The sequence below is a fragment of the Cygnus atratus genome, chromosome 5, assembly GCF_013377495.2.
Source record: "Cygnus atratus isolate AKBS03 ecotype Queensland, Australia chromosome 5, CAtr_DNAZoo_HiC_assembly, whole genome shotgun sequence".
Taxonomy (NCBI): domain Eukaryota; kingdom Metazoa; phylum Chordata; class Aves; order Anseriformes; family Anatidae; genus Cygnus; species Cygnus atratus.
This window is the reverse complement of record NC_066366.1, coordinates 59,607,301-59,620,173: the sequence shown is the minus strand read 5'-3', so window position 1 is coordinate 59,620,173 and position 12,873 is coordinate 59,607,301. Positions and strand designations below refer to the sequence as shown.

The 12,873-nt window shown below is 44.7% G+C and overlaps 1 protein-coding gene across 1 annotated transcript in view; it reads left to right on the top strand.

Annotated features, from left to right (window-relative positions):
• Window positions 1-12,873, top strand: part of MNAT1 (MNAT1 component of CDK activating kinase) — a 123,863-nt gene that overhangs the window by 16,649 nt on the left and 94,341 nt on the right. The window lies entirely within an intron of this gene.

Genomic DNA, 12,873 nt, shown 5'->3' with positions numbered 1-12,873 from the left:
TGTATCAGCACGCCCGAGAGGCAGCAAGCTGTGATGCCAGTGCAGGTACAGGGAGGAAATGGGGATAAGCAGCATCGAGGACGCTACCAGAAAAAACCTGCAGCGTGGCCACCCCCCCGGGTATCTTTTCTGTGGGTCCTTTATGTTTTCTGAGACGCTTTGGCAGACCTGCTCCTTTGTGTGCAGGTTTTGTCTCGGCATTTTTAAGCTGAATCATGAACGGAGAGGTTGCGCCTTGCCAAGCATCTGCGATCCTGCCGTTTGAGTGGTATCGTCCCTGCTTGCCCTTGGCTTCTAGAAGGTACAAGCTTTGTGACTGGCTTCACTAGTGTAAAATGTTTTTATGCTTTGTGCATGAAGACATCATTGCCCATGCCATGTGTGAAGGTGACAGGGAGAAAGAAGATGAGCGGTGGCTTGGTAAAAACAAGAAATGACTGTCCACATGTGCTGACTTCCCGTTGAGTCTTCATGGTAGCCCCAGCTAATTGCAGTCCAGATGTCCCCAGTGTCACATGGCTGGCCCAATCCACGTGTTTTTACCTCCTTTTTGACATTGAATGGCGAGCCAGTTCAGGGAGGTGATCCAGCTTAGGGTCTTCAGCTGTTTTCAACTGGATTAGCTCCTTGTACTGCTCCCAGGCAGCTGTGCTGTTTTGGGAGCACAGATTTAAAAGCAGAATAAGCTACTGTGGGGCTAGACCATACCTTGCAATTGTGTAGCCATATGCAGTGCTGGCAAAAATAAATAAATACATCTCTATATGCGATGCTCACATGCTTCATGGTTGCTGGTTTCAGCAGTGTGCCAGGAGAATGGTTGTCCTCATAGCAGTCGTACAGCATAAAGTAGCCACGGAGGTATGTGGCAGCCATGCAGAAAAAACCTTTGATCTTGGATGATCCCACGCAATTTCCCCAATACATACTGAGGGAGTTAATGTGTTTGCTTTACTTGACAGCCTGAGCATGCAGAGGCTCCGTTTCTCTTTTGCTCGAACACCGTATAGCTTGGATTTGGATTTAGCTTAAACAAATCACAAGGAACTGTCTCTTCATATTATGTAAAGTTTATGTTCCTGAGAATAAAAGGATCACTTGTGGATTACTAGAAGTGCTGCAATTTGAAAAGAGCTGTGCTGGGGAGGATACAGCTTTTCTCCTTGAGGTGGGACGAGAGGTTTCAGGTCTCCTTGTAGTCCTTTCAAAGCTCGGGCAGGGGGATTCGGTTTACCCTGGCCTTCTAGGATTGTCACTGGTGTGAATGAGGTGCTTGCAGGAGGTGCTGCTCAGGAGGATGATCACTGCACAACCCATACTTCATGTGAGTGATGATTTTCATTTTGTGTATTTTTCTTCTATATGTAAGTGGAAGTGAAGGCGATGCAAAGCAAAATGTGTTTTGATGGTGCTGGGAATGACCTCGAAGCAAGCTTGATGTTTGCTGCATCATGACTGTCATCACCAAGCATTATTTTTGCTTGCTTTTCTAAAGCAGCTTTCACATTGGTAGTAGCCAAAAAAAACTTTGCAGCCCCAGCTCATGGTAGTTCTGCACAGGGAAAGGAAATGTCCTCGAGTTAGCTGTAGTCTGAAAAGCAAACAACTTTGAGGATAAAATGTGAACAAAAAAAGCACGGTTTCATCATGACTTGCTTAACACAGTGTCTCATACTAAAGTGCTTGCTCTGTTTAATGCGTTGTTTTTTCAGGAGTTGCAGGGTGGGATGGGGAACAAAATTGGTGTTAGAGCTTCCTGGAGTGTGAGTTTAAGCAATTGCATTTGTGGGTCTTAATCTCCGTGCTGTTCTTTTTTACCCTTGGATTAGAGTAGGTGGGTTGGTGCCGGGGAACATCTGTGCCGTATGAAAGCTCGTGTCTGTAGGTCCGTCTGTGCCTCAGCCTGGGAAGCCATCCCGCAGCTTTTGTCTGCCCTGCGCGCAGGTGGAGAGAAGGAGGTGGAGAAGTCACGCTCCCATCGGCCTCCTGAAAGCACTTTGTGTCCCTGGAGTGCCAAACTTGGGGTCTCTTCAGAGGATAATAGATGCCATGCAGGTGAGTCAGCCTTTTGTGCTTGAGGTCCAGGTGCTTGACTTATTTTCAAGTTGGCATGCTCGGACACACTCTGGCATTCAGCGCGTTTGTAAACACTCCTGCTAGCTGAGGAAGGCTTTTGTCTTCTAACCGGTTTTCCTTAACGCTCTGGGAGTGACTGGCTTGACGCATTTTCCCCAGGTGGCATCAGCAGCCTGTGAAATACACAGGAAGCTTTCTGCAGCAGGGTGATCCTCAGGTAGGGCAGGCAAGGGTGAGCGTCTTTGGGCAGGGTACCAAAAACACAAATATGTATCCTTGAGGCCCCAGGACAGGCAATGAAAGGCTCCATGTCTCCAACCAGGTCTTCGGGCTGTGCGGTTCTTTTCCTTGTTTCTGCTCTCTGTGAATTTAATGGTCACTCCTCCAGCACAGCAGACAGATGATACTTTTTGTTTCCCTGGTGGTGAAAAGACCCCTGCTAGTGGAACAGAGCAGAGCTGTAGCCTTTTGTGCTGAGTTTTACGTCAAGTTTGGGCTCTCGTTTCTCTGAGAGAGTGCTCAAGTTTCCCTTTAATAATCTGTTACTCCTTTATAGTCTTTCTTTTTGAACAAGAACTCAGGAATATTTATTTCTGTAGCAAAGAACCAGTGAGAAGTAGTTCCCGACCAGTTTTCCACAATATCTGGTGTAAGTATGGCCTTGCTGCTAGGGTTAATAAGAATCTTCTCAGGTGTCTGGATCTGTTTTTTTGATTTTTCTCCTTTCTGGGTAGTAGATGTTTGTGTGTTGTCAGTAGGCCCTTGTCTTGGAGGGCCTGATCTTGTGCATGGTAATGAACAGAGTGATTTTGTGCGCTGATGATGCCTGTGGGACTGTTCCAATGAGAAGTATGGAGCCGAGTCCAAAACGTCCTTGAAGCCCACCAGATATTGAGGTTTTGCTTCCCTGCCTTCCTTGACCTCCATTCCCAGCGGGCTGTGAAGCAAGCTCTCCTCTCCAGGAGTAGTTGCCTGGAGGACTGGACCTTTTTTTTTTTCCCTATAGTAAAAAAGACCTGAACATATTCAACTTTTGACATGTTATGTCTGAAAAAAAGTAAGTTACAAAGTGTGTATAGGCTGTAAACGGTTGCGCAGCCAGTGGTGAGGCATTGAGTTTTAACATGCCTCTCGAGTGGGTACCCTGGGGATGGAAAAAGTGACTTAATTGTATATTGTCAAAAACAAAGAGCAACTTTTGGTATGGTCATTTAATGGACCATTTAGCTTCACTTGAAACTGGTTTTGCTAAAAGCTGCCGTGCAGGAGTCACACGGGTTTGCCTTTCAGTGTCAACTGTTTGCTGTGTAGGTGGGGGCACGGTGCAGGTGCTGGTGACAGTTTGCTCTGTTTGACTCTGTGCCCAGAGTGAGAAATGACTGCCTCGCTAGCAGAACCAAAACATACCATTATCTTATTAGTGCATTCACTTCTTTAGGCAATTACAGTTAAGCTACCTTTATTATGCGCATTCCCACAGTTTTAACACTTTATCGGTTAAAGCCTAGGAGTGAGGCTTAATTCCACCCGCGGAGTCTTGATAAGAGTTCAGCGTGATTGCATCCGAGTGACTTCGGGGGACTGGCCCGAGAAGTGAGTGTGAGAATCGGTATTGTCAGGTCTTGGACCACACGGAGGGGCCGCCAGGAGATGCCGTTTCTGCGCTTCGTGTTGGAGAAGGTCCTTCTTCCACGTGAGCACGTTCAGATCAAAGGTGGAGATTGATCGTCTTGGTGTTCAGGTGCATTACATTTACATAAGGGCTGATCAGCAAGGATATTCCCTCCCTGCCCCATATTTCTAGTAAGAACTACAGAAAATCAGCATTAAAGAAAACGTTGTATTTCGCAGGTGCCTCAGTTCCATCATTTGAAAGTTTTGCAGCCAACTGCTTGGCAGTTCTGCGGACTATGACACAAATTGCTATCAGAGGTGATATTTTTGGGAGGGAGTATTTTTTATGAGTAAGCATATACCTCCTTAAACCACCTGAGTTATGCGTTCTATTTTTAATACAACATAGTTCTGAAGACTCAGCATGTCAGGACGGTGGTGATAGGGCATGAAGCATAAGGTGACACATGAAGGCCTAAAAGGGGGAAAAAGAAGGGAGAACCTTTTGTACGCTGTAGGATCACCGAATTCACTTACACATGTATTTTTGTTCTGATGACCACATCAATCCCTGACGGCAGGGTTGCAGTTTTGGCGCACCCCCCTCCAGCCTCCCAGGTAGGTAGATGACGAAGAGAGTAGTGGGAGGACAGCGGGTAATGGTTATGCTTCGCCAGTACAAACAGAGGTGTGTTGCTTCCTGTATCGAGGTCAGCCGCTCTGGCAATGTGGCCTGCTCTCTGAATTTTCACGACCCAACCGTAGCGTGTTTTTCACTGGGGAATTTTGTTCGACTGGTTAATCCGTGCGTCGGATTCAGGGCATGCTGCAGTGGGTGTCACCAAACTTGTTTTACAGGGTTTTCCAACAAAAACATCCAGGGTGGTGTTTCCTGCCCTCTGTAGGCCGATGCCCTGCGGAGGCAGGAGGCTGCTTGCGGCTGCTTTTCCAATCCTGCCCTTGCGCAATGGCACCGGTGGTCACCAGCTGCAGGCCCTGCCTGCGGCTCTTGGCTTCTTCTCAGCGCTTGGCTGCTGGCTGCACGATGGCTCGTAGCCCACGTGTCGCCTTCGGTATCCACAACCTCCAGCTTTCTCATGTTTGGATCCCTTTGGCTTACGTCCTTTGTGGAAGTAGGTAAGATGATCGCCCTGCGGGGAGCGTCGAAGTGTTTCTTGGGGGAAATACTGGTGAAGGGTAGAAGGCCTTATGCCTCTAGCCGAAATGGTGCCTGGGGTTCTGAGGGGTGGATGCAGCTTGGATGGGCATTTAGATGGAAGTTGTGATGTTAAGGATGTGGGTTAGTTTCAAGGGGATCATTTCAGGGACAGGAATATGATATAGAGGGACAACCTCACCCAGCTGTTCTGAAAAGTAGTCCCAAGGTCCTTGTGGATGGAGCTTTGTTTGCCCAGCTTGTCCCTGTGGGACATTAATGGCTGTTGGTGCATAAAGCTTGCAGGATTGAGCCCAATAACTCACAGTAATATGTAATTCCCCAAAATGATGATAGTGAATAATTCAGTCTGGGATCTCCTTAGAGATTTAATAGTCAAGAAAACTTTGTTTTGTGTGTACAAAGTCTGCTTTGGCCAAGAAGGTGGAAGACGGTCGATGTTAAGTGGGCACCTCCACAATGTTAGCAACTGAAGGGGTCCTATGTTTTGTGAACAACTTACCCTTTGGGTTTTGGGGTTTCTGTACTGGGTCACCCAGACTGATGGTCACCCTGGAATTTAGGGTGGCTGTTGCTTTCTTGGAGGGTCTGCAGAATCAAAAATTCCCTGGTGAAGTAGTTATTTTGATTTGGGGATGGGGAGGTGGAAGAAATAAACTTATCAACTTCTGTGTAAGATTATTATTTAAATATGTCCAGGAGCATACAAACAAAAAACAGAACAAAAAAACCCAACCAAACATAAAATTCTGTGTTCAGAGGCTTTCAGTCTTTTTAGGGGTGCATGCACAAGGGTATACTCCCCTGATGTGTTTTTAATTTGCTTTTAGTACTGCTAGATAATACCAAGCTATTATTGCATGGTTTCTATGGATAAGGAAATACTAGTCCCTGTTTGTCAGACCAGAAACAATGTTTTTAACACAGCTGTGGTGACCCTAGTACAACAGCGCTTTTGAGTAGGTGCACAGGTCTCGTGTAATTACAGAGCAGCGTGGTGTTTATGAGAGAACCTGCAGCATTGTCGAGTGCTTCTCAGCTGATGTTTGGGTAAAACAGGTAGGCTCAAATATTGTCCAGAACTGATCATCTGTGTCTTGGGATTGTTGTTTCCTTCTTTGCGGCTGTAGCCTGGGATAACGGTGGGTTTGGGTTGGCTGTGTATTTCAGCTGCCTTCGAAAATGGTGCCGTGTGAAGTGTGAATGGAAATTTTGAGAACTTTTTTTTCAGTTGATGTTACACAGATTGGAACGTACAAAAATATTGTGCAAAATGAGTATTTTTGCAAAATGGGCCAGCTCTACAGAGGGTGGCAGGTGGGGTTTATGATAAAACAGACACCTAAAAATACTTCTTCCAAGCTATTTCTGTGCACACTAATAAGAGCCACACACAAGCGCCCAGTGGATCTGTGCTCTGAGCTTGGTGCTTGTGCATGGCAGGAGCTCCGTGTAATGAAGAACAGATTTGTGGATATTTATCTTACTTCAAATTGCTGATGAAAATTCAAATGTGATCAGCTTATGAATGTGGGGATTCAGCCGTGCGTCTTCCTCCGTGTACCCTGTGTCTCTTGTCCAAGTGCCTGCATCCACCGCTGAATAACGACACCGGGCTGTTCTGATCTGTGTGGCTCGTGGCATAACGGGTGCAGATATAAATACAAACAAGAATATAATATATCTTGATAAAATAGATTATTAGTATTTTTTTTTTGCTTTTGCCTCTTTGATCATCCGTATGTTGTCTTGCTTCTTGTTCCCATATTGTGCAACCAACTCTCTTCATCTCTACCCCTCAAGCAAGGGGATAGACGCATAGCACAAATTTTAACCATGATTAAATAGTCTGAAACGTGCTGAAACTTCGGAAGAACAGTTTGTGTTACCTCTTTGGCAAGTAATGTATTTGCTTACTTTGAGTCCTGTTTGATAACCTTTGAAGTTACCTCCAGCTTCACTGGAATAGGGCTGGGTTTTTATTCCCTACAATCTGTAGGAAATGGTTGAGATGCCAGCGTAGCTAATGAAGGTCTGACACGTCCTCCTTATTTTTGTTTAATACCTTCCTCTAGAAGTAGTTGCACTGAGTGTGACCGTAAGACTTAATTTCAGAAAGTTTGAGTAATGTTTACCAACTTATATTAAAATAGCAATATGTAATATGTTTTAAAATAGCAGTTGCTGTTTATTTTTAAGCTCAAGGAAAAAAGTTTTTTTGAGTGATTAAATTTACAATGCAAAAAAAAATGCTTCCTCCCAGGCTTTAAGTAGGTCAGGATCAATTGCAGCCTGACCTGCTCAATGGCCAGCGTGGGATGTGGGGGAGGAGGTTTTGGTGGGCTTTCCTTTCTCCTTTTTTTAATAAGTCAAAATATATTTGGTTTTGAGACTTGTTCCACTGGCCACATGTTGTATTTTGTAGGGTATTTCAAGACATCCCTGAAATATTTATCGTGCTGCGTCCCACTAAGAATGTAATCTTAAGGTCTCCACTGTTTACGAAGCACAGTCTATATTTTATCTCATGCTGAGTCAAGATGTGATAATGGTTGTTTAGGGATTATGTGAAAATGGAGTGAGGAATGACCCTTAAAAATTGGTAGGAAGTAGGAGATTCCCAGATGAGACTAGGGAGCGGGGGAGCTGTTGGAATTCCTACTGTGGGGATTTTCTCAAGAGTATTTCCTTTGCAGGTATACTGAGGGAAATGAGGATCAGTGAGATAAAGAAGCTTTGTGAAAAAAAATGCACTAAGATCTGTTTGGTTACAGAAACTAAAAGCAAGCCTGGAACTCAGTATGTGTAGGGCCCTTGGATGCTAATACCAGGAGCTCCAGCAGTGTCACCTCTCCTAAATAAGTGACCTGTTGCAACAGGAGAATGCCTTACTTGGTTTGGGGTTCATACTTTACATCTCCTTCAACTATTTTAGGTTACACAAAAGTATATGTATATTTGCCAAAAGCCTGGCGCTGGGTTGCAGAGCTCTCTGTGTGGCCTGTGGCCCTTTTGGGGCAGACGTTCTGCAGGTTTCCCCGGACTGTCAAGTGCCTGGCTGCGTGAAAATGCAGGCAGTGACCCCAGTGGTCCCTTTCAGCCCTGTTTGTCTGCGTGATTATTTTGAAGTGAATTGGTTCAGCAAGCCATGAATTGTTAGATTTATTTTTAATTTTTTGATACGAATCTGGCATGTCAAAGATTACCTCTTACGCTTTATGTCTGCATTTTCAAAAACGGAAATAAACTTTTCACTGTTTGCAAATGATTTTTTTTCTTTTTAATGCTTATCTTTTATTTTAAAAGATACTTGCCCAGGCTTCTGTCTTCAAGGATTAAATCTGAATGTGGATGCAAGATGGCAATAAAATGTTCTTGAGTCTTTCTTTTGATGAGCTTTTTGCAGTTTAATGTTAACAATAATTTAGAGTCAGCTCTGTGAGGTATTTAAGGACTGAGCAGAGATCATTCTTCCTTCTCTGACATTCAGCTGTTCACACTGTTTTAGTAAAGGCAACAGAGATTTAGCAAGCTGTTCTGTACAGTGCTTTAGGTCAGGAAATTAAGAATGGCTGAATCAATTGAAATTCCAGTAGGGAATTAGGATATGATGTAAAGCTACCTACACCTGTCAGGGAAACCTGAGTGCTGTCTACAACAAAAATACTACCGAGTCCTTACTATTCAAAGGCTGCTGGGGCCTTCGGTCTGCCTCACTGCCAGCAGCTTGGGAAGCAGTTTGCTCACTAAGGCCGCGTTGGACTGATGCTAAAGAAGGAATGACAACTTGTTGAATCACGACCACCACTTTTTGCTGCAGAGATGTCATCCCTCTAAACTTGTTTTACTTGTGAGCTAAGCCATGTCACAGCGCAAGGTGTACAGAAATATGCATCAGTTAATACATACTTTCTACCAGAGATTCTTTTTAATATGCTAATAGAGTAGATATCCATATTATGTACATATTAAATTGCACGTGCTATCTGAAAAAAGACAAACTGGGAATGCTTATTCTTTAGTTTTCTTCTGTGCTATTGTATCAGCTGTTAAAGTCAGACAAACAGAAAGGTATGATGAAAAGATGAAAAAGTTGACCCAAGTGAATAAAATTTGGATCTCGAAAACATACGTGTATTGTGTTTTATGCCAGATAAGATAAATTAACTGGTTTTCAGTAGAAGAACAGGAACCTGTGTAATTTAAGAAAGAGATTTTCTTAAGATTTAAGATTGAGCGTTAAGAATTATTTCTGTTACGAGCAGAAGGAGCAGATGCTAGAACATCTGTGCCATGCACACCGTTGTTTTGGAAGAGAAATAAATTCAATATGCAAAGATGCATGTAATATATCTATCTTCACCAAAATTAGCTTTTTAAAATCCTTTTTTATTTTTCTTCTTCAGTCATTATTCTCTCTGGCTTTCAGGATTCAGAACAAGCTGCGAGGAACATAGATAGGAGTGGAAGACCCCTTCTTGGCTATCTAGTTACCTTTTGAAGACATCCAGATCAAAAAGTTTTCCTCATGAGCTTATTAAACTTCATTATGAAACTGATTTTTTGCCCTGCTGCTCCTATTGCAGGTGGTTCCACACTTACTGTTGTGGCTGGTTAAAAACTACAATTTCCAGTATGAATTTGTATGCTACTGGTTAGAGCTGTCAGTTTCGGTTTAAGTACCTTTTCTGTTCTTTCTGCTCCGATAAGCCTATCTTCCCAAGCTTGTGATCATCCTGGTTGCTCTTTTCTGCATTTCCAGGCTGAGCTCATCTGTCTTGAGTGTGAGTGACCAGCCCTGCAAATGTGATTTCAGTTGAAGTCTCATCAGATCCTGGTGGTAACCGTCTGTCTGATAGCAGTAGTTGTTCAGATGCATCCTTGGGTTGCACATGCCTTTTCCTGGCTGCTTTGCGCTGCGGAGGGACCATAAGCTAATATTTAATTAGTGTACTGAGGTGCCTTGCCTGCTTCTTGGTACTTTTTAAATGATGAGCTCGCAGTAGCTTTGTCACTTTTTTCACATTTGAATTTTTGTTCGGTTGCGTTGCCTTCAGTTTCTGCTGTGGAGGTACTTGCCTGTAAAGTGATCTTGTATCCATTGTTTAAGATATACTAAAATAATTACATGCTTTTTGGCTCTTTTATTTTTAGCAATTCTGAAGAATAGTTCTAATCCTTTGTCTGCTACTGCACCTGTTCTTCTTGTATGGCTTGTTGTAACCGCGCTTTGTCACCCTTCTGGAGGTGGGGTGATCAGGTGGCTTAGGGTACCCTGAAATCATGAAGGACACTTTTGGGTTGTGTTCTGTCTCCTTATACTTCTGGATCAAGCTGAAATAACGTCATAAAAGTTTTGTAAGGATGAAGGGAAGGACAAAATTTAGTAAACAATGTTGTGTGTTCTTGAGTTCAGAGCTTGGGAAGAGAGGACCAGCTCTTTGTGCTGTCCCACCCAGAGGCTCTCCCTGTAACTTAGTTCTGGGATCTTATTTGGCTTGAAAAGGCCTCCCTGGGGCCCTGGCTCTGCCGGGCACCTCCACAAGTTTGATTTGCTGTGGTTACCTGTGAAGAAGCCTTCTAGGGGAAGTATTTCTCTAAGGGTTGAGTTGTCTTCCCTCAGGTGATGTTCATGTCGCTCAGAGAGGTGGTGGGGCCTCCTCCTTGGAGAGCTTCTGAAGCCGCCTGTCTGTGGGCCTGGGCTCACTGCTCTGGGTGGCCCTGCTGGAGTTGGGGTCAGACCAGGTGGACCCAGAGGTCCCTGCCAACCCCAACTAGTCTGTGATCCTGTGCTGGACACTGGGGCGGGTCTTTTATTCCCAGAGAATGCGATCCCACGTCGGCCTACGCCACTGATGGCTGCCCGCTGTGGCGCTGCCCTCTCTCTGGTGCTGGTGCTCCTGTCACGGGCATGTCCGCAGTTAGGGGACCCACTGTTGTCAAAACCATGTCAAAACCACCCCTGTGTTAACGCTGTGGCAGAAGCGGCCTGAATGGGGTCGTTGTTTGCGGGATGCTCTTGCCTGTTTGAAGGGTGCAAGAAGTCTGGCAGCCGGGCTTGCTGGGTCCTGCTGTTCACTCGAGAGCTCTCCTGGTTCTACTTCCAGATGGGATCTGCGAAGCTACTGAGGAACATGGCACTGCTCACAGCGCCTGGCCGTGCTGCTGGGCACCTCGCTGCATCGCCTGGTACTGCACACAGCCCCTCTTCTCTTCAAGCTTCAGCTTCCCGAACAAGCGATCCTTAAATGTGTCTGGCTCTCAAGGCTCCGTGGCAGCAGTGGGATGTGCTCGCTGCTCTGACTGGGATTTTGTATTTGGCAACACGCTGCTTAAGCGTTCTCACCCTCATTGCTCGTTCCTACATTCACTTTGCCCTTTGCTATGTGCTGGTGTAAGCATTTGTGAATTATGTGGTGAACCAAATGGGAGAGTTCATCTGGCAGGAAAATAACCCAGCGACTAACCATGTGGCTGCACAAATGTTTGTTTCTGCCCCGCAGGAGACGACAGCAAGGGAAGGAGGTCGTACAACGGTGTGAAGGGAGATGAGAGCAGCAGCAGCTTTGGCACTAGTCCTGGCTTAACCTGTATAAATACAATTTTGGTTTTCCTAGGCTGAATATACAAGCCCGAGGCTGCTAAGACTTTTGCTACTTGTGCGAATGGGAGCTGATGTCCGACCTCTTGTTTGGTCACTCATTTCCAACTGAAATGAATGACACTGTTTACCTAAAATTATTTACCTGCAAGGGAATAGTTGACTTCCTTGTATCATAAAACACGATGTGTGCTGGAGCTAGCATGCAGCGCTTTCATGACAGGTTGTGCTTTCTCAGTCTTTTCAAACCAAGCAAACTTCATGGTTCTTCCTTACATACAGCTCTTGGTGCCCTGGCAATGTTTCCAGTGCTGTCTGGAACATGGAAGAAGTAGCTATTGTTCCAATAGACTGCTCTTTTTACCTTTTTAAGTGTGTTTACATGCACCCACCGTGTCTCTCTGTGTTTGAATGGATTAAGGAAAGGGGACTGTGTACTTTTATGCTTAGGGTGAAATAGAAGGCAGTGCTCTTGGCAGAAATTTGGCTTGATTCCTCCTGAAGGCTGAGTGAGATGAGCCGACATACGCAGATCATTCAACAGGTATGTCTACAAGAGATTGATAAAGGTTTTGATTTTGAGAGGTCGTCTTGATTTTGAGCTTTAAAAAAGCTTACATGCTTCCCATTGAGACCCCAAACCACCGCTGTCTTTGTGGAAAACCATGGTCATGTGCCTGGTTCTCTTCCAGATGTGTGTTTTATCAACTTTATCTCCTTATTTCTGAGATTAGATGTGAAATGTGGGTAGTGTCTTGTGACAAGCCCTCAGTATTGTGGTCAGGATATCCCGTCATGCCATAAATACTGTTTAAATTTTTTTTCCCTTTTACCATACAGCCTTATTTCCTTGTCTTGATTCCACATGCCATTGTTGCACTGTAAAATGCATTGAAAGGACAGAACAGAAGGTAGAAACCTCAAGTGAAAGATTTGTCTTGACTATTTTGGGTCCCTAAAGCGTTTATTTTTCTGTTATCTGTGTTTTATTTTTTTTCACGTGTGATTTCTGGTATTTGCAGGTGTTTCATAAGACAGCAAGTGAATGCTCAAAATACTTGAGTTGACAAGGTCTGCAGGCTCTGGGGGCAGGTCAACCCACACAGTGGCGCACGCGTTTCTCCCAAGGTCACAAATGGATATGGGACTAGAATGGAGCAACGTGTCCTGTATGGAGTTTGGTGTGAGATCTTAGACTTGTTAACGATAAGTATGTTTGTCCTGGGTCTTGGGAGCCAATGAGCACCACTGAGCTGGACCACATCTGAAAAATGTGCAGTTCCTAAATTTAAGGCAGACGCGGAGAATTTTGTAATCATCTCCTAGGTTTAGGTGTGCTGTGGGCAGCTGCAAATCCTGGAAGCTACCAAGCTTGATGGTTGTTGAGAACCTGAAAAACTTGCAA